We start from the raw sequence: 4,429 nt of genomic DNA, 5'->3' as shown, positions 1-4,429 counted from the left end.
AGTAGTTCCAGCGTTGACCGCTCGATAGCGCCGCTTACCCGCGCTAGAAAAAATCAGTCCGGGAACTTTCCGGACAAACTGTGTATACAGTGCATTGCCCAAAAATAATGTGCTGTACAGGGAATGCGTATCCGTGCATACAACGAATAAATCTATTGGTCCTTGTCGTTCGTAACATTCCACACATATTCGTCGTCGTGGTATGCGTTGCTCCAGATAGAACACTCGCACCTCTGGATCGGCAATATGGAGACAAACACAATGGAGCAGATCGTGATAGGTCTCTGGATGATCTATTGGTCGAACACCATCAATCGAAATAATCCTCTCCTTCTTCCATCTCGTTCCATTCAGCTTCTGGTGGCAACTTCATAGTCTAAACAGCGTATACAGACATATACCATTAGATAAATAGCAATTCAATAAGCAATTTGTCAGATAAAAACAAACGCAAATATATATCAAATTCGGTACTTACGTTGTGAAATTCTTCAGTAGTTTCTTTTTATAACACTTTGTAGTTAGAATCGATTGATGTGCGAACGTGAGACAGGATTTCTTAAATACTAATTACCCCCACCGCTTTATCTCATTTGATTGGACAAGAGATAGCTCCTTCTCCAATAACGATTTTGATAATTTAGCAAAAAAACAAAAATTATATTTTGATGTTCAACTACATAGAATTATACATTTGCGCGTTTTCGGCATGTTTGTATGTAACATGATCCATAGTGATGACTAGCATGATGAAAGCAAGAGATGCTGTCTTGATGTAACAAGATGCGGAAAAAACCAAGACATTTAGATGTTTCAACTGCATACGTATAAAACATCTGCAATTAAAGCTATCGAAAAAACACGTGTTCCAATTCTACATTCGCGAGTTTTCAGCACGTTCGTCTGTAACATAATCCGTTGAGATGAAGAGCGTCTTGATGTAATAAGATTCGTACCTTTTAGTTTTATACGCAGTTAAGTATAAAATAATCGTATAGCTGCAGTGAAATAGATAGACCGTGTACAAACGTTGCAGTCTGATATACTTTTAACACATACAGACTTTTAACACATTTAAAGGATGAAGTATAACAAGAAGCGACTTTTGACGAGTCTCATCAGTCTCACTCAAGTGTCATCAAGTCTCTAGACTCAGTCTCAAGTACATCGTAGTATTCAAAAGTCTATAGAAATTATAATATCATGGATATTGTGCGAGAGTGCATCCAGCACATGACCATCGTTCAGCCAGCTGCATCTCACCTACATTACACAGTAAATATGTTGGTCAAGAGCATTTAAAAACTCAACACCCAACTGCACCAATTGCAGAAATACGACCCGGAAGTTAGGATGGGATGGAGAAATGGAGCTCAGCTTCCCCAGCAGTTGTAGTATCGATAATATATCTCACATACTGCAAGTGTACACATTGTACATTGTACATGTTGCATTTTGTTTCAGAATGACGGCAACAGCTATCATGAGAGACTTGACAGGAGTGCTGCAGACACAAACAACCCGCTTTGAGGAAATGGAGGGTATGGTAAACCAAGTCATTGGATATCTTTATGCTTATGCGAATATACCGCCTCCAAGTAAGTAAAGATGACAGCAAAAAATACATGTATTAGACAAGTGATATAAATGTTCTTTTTTCTTGTTATAGATGATGATGAAACAGAAGCAATAGAAATAGAAGTAGAATAGTTTTTTATATTAATTATGTTTACTACTTTTATAGTTTATTAGTTTATAATGTTATCATACAAATATTAGTGTATAATATAGTTTATAATATAGTTTATAATACACATTTGTCTAAGTTTAGAAATAGAATAGTTTTTATATTGATTTTAATACTAATAATATTTTGTATTCTTTTATGTGTTAATTAAGTATATTGTATTCGTTTTTTTCTGTATTCTACTTTTTAAGTACACTAGTTTATAGAAGTATACGCGCACATCGCGCATATAAGAAAAAAACCACTAACACATCACTTAATGTAAATTTGCCGAACAAACTTCCATGGCACATGTTATAATGAATAGTTTTTATAGTAACATTTAATACTAATAATATTTTTTAATTAGATTTTAATACTATTTTGTATTTGTTATGTGTCAATTAAGTGTATTATATTGGTTTTTTTCTGTCTTATACTGTTGTAAGTACATTAGTTTATAATAAGTACACGCACACATCGCGTGTATATAAAAAACCACTGACACATCACATCTTATGAAAATTTGTCGAACGAACTTTCATGACACTAGTTGTACTAGATTATAGTAATTTCTCAGTTCTAATAGTTTATAAATTGTAATAAGTTTATAAATTGTAATAAGTTTACACTGCACACTATATTGAATAATTTTATATATTATATATTATTCTGTGTATTCTGTTTCGTATATTGCTTCTACTTATGCCGTATATATTATTGTATAATAAACGAATTTGTTTGTACAAACAATATCTTTATTACACCCCTTGTCTGATCCAAATGCGTCCTTGCAACACAGAACTAGATTAAGTAAAAGTATATAATTCATCGGTGTTATTTCGTGCTAAAAAACAAAGCTCTGCAACTTAGTCACATTCATCTCTCTTTGCACTACGTTCTACATATAATATAAAATTGCAACTCTGCAACTCTGCAACTTTCTATACTCGCCTCGCTTTGCACTGCATTTTCATCATCGGAATAAATGCTACACGTCTCACAACATTTAAACATTGTTGCGTGTAAATAGTATGTACAAATATAAATATAATAAAATCTGAATATAAAATTGAAGATTACGTCTTTGTTATTTCTCTCCCAAACTACAACGTCGCTTGCACCGCGTATTATGTTACACTATATCGTTACACTATATACAAATTATGCGGTTTCTAAATCAGTGACTCCGCATTTTTTTAGAAAGAAAATACAAAACTGCATTTTACACTGAATCATACTCGTCTCGTTTCGCACTACGTTCTACACATAATATAAAATTGCAACTCTGCATCTTTCTATACTCGTCTCGCTTCGCACTGCATTCTCATCGTAGAATACAGACGTCAACACATTGTGTGGTTTCTTAAAATATATTGTTTGATTCTATCCATTATATAAAAAGTACATACCTTGGAGTCGCCATATTGTCGCATCGCCATACTGTCATCGGGGCCTGCCGCCATATTGTCGCGTGACGTCACTTCCTGTGACACCGCCATATTGCCGTGTGACGTCATCGGGGCTGCTGCCAAAGTGACGTCATTTCTCGCTCCGCCATATTGCCGCGTGACATTATATCCCGTGACGTCAGAGCCACGCCCCCGCGTGACGTCATAGTGACGTCATTTCCTGCGTGGCGTCACACCCCCTCCCCTGTGCGATGACGTCATTACCCTTACCCCTGTAACGTCACGCCCCGCGCCCCCTTCCCTTCCCTGTGTAACGTCACCTCTCCCCCTGTGACGTCATACCCCGCACCCCCTTCGGAGCTCCTGAATTAGAACCGGCCTAGTATCACTACTCATACAAATTAATAAACAATTTTGCAGTTTTTGTGGTATAAATTTCGAATTTGTCCAAATTTACTGGAAAACCACTTGCAATTACGTGTAGGATATTTCCAAACTTTTCTACGAGTGTTTGATTGATTTTAAGTACATTGGAAATAATCGCAGGATTCGAAAAAAATCGCCTAGCAGTATTACCATCATTGGTGGTACCGTATCCGTGTTTCACAACATCAACTGTTATAGATAATTGCGATTGTAAATCATCTTAAATTTGTTTCTTTCTATTTTGTTGTAAAATTTTATTATATTCTCTAGCACAACTTTCCTTAAAATCTAAGTTATATGAAATGTGCAATAAACATTCCATAAATCGTATCCAACAATGAAGAGTGGATAAACCAAGCTTGTAAAGTTCTTTGTTCATTTTTACGTCTTTTATATATTGTTAATCATTCATATGTTTTGGACTTATTCCACAAATATTACAAGATGTCGTCGATTCCTGGTCCGTCAACACGTTACATACTTTTCCATCAATCATAATACAATATAAAGTATGAGTAACTTTGAAAGATTTAACGGAGTTTTCTACTGAAGGCTGCAGGTTATTAATTTTATGCATGTAGAAATTGTAATCTTCTAAAATGTTGGATAGTGTTTCTTTAGCAAATTTAAATTCAAGTGGTCTGCAAAATCTTACAGATGATGGTCTATCATTTCGCCATAAAACGCGACTACTATTGTGACTATCTGTCAATAATAACGGCACATAACATATTATAAACACTGTACTGTCAGACATAATTTTAGTACTGTCGGTATCGTTATTTGTTGACCACTTTTGTTTAAAATTTTGTTGGTCAGAAGCACCATCTATTCCCTACTTTCCATGTAAAATTAACTCTTCAGT

The sequence above is a fragment of the Pseudomyrmex gracilis genome, unplaced genomic scaffold, assembly GCF_002006095.1.
Source record: "Pseudomyrmex gracilis isolate BER0280 unplaced genomic scaffold, ASM200609v1 scaffold_3082, whole genome shotgun sequence".
Classification (NCBI taxonomy): domain Eukaryota; kingdom Metazoa; phylum Arthropoda; class Insecta; order Hymenoptera; family Formicidae; genus Pseudomyrmex; species Pseudomyrmex gracilis.
Note: the sequence above shows the minus strand (reverse complement) of the source record.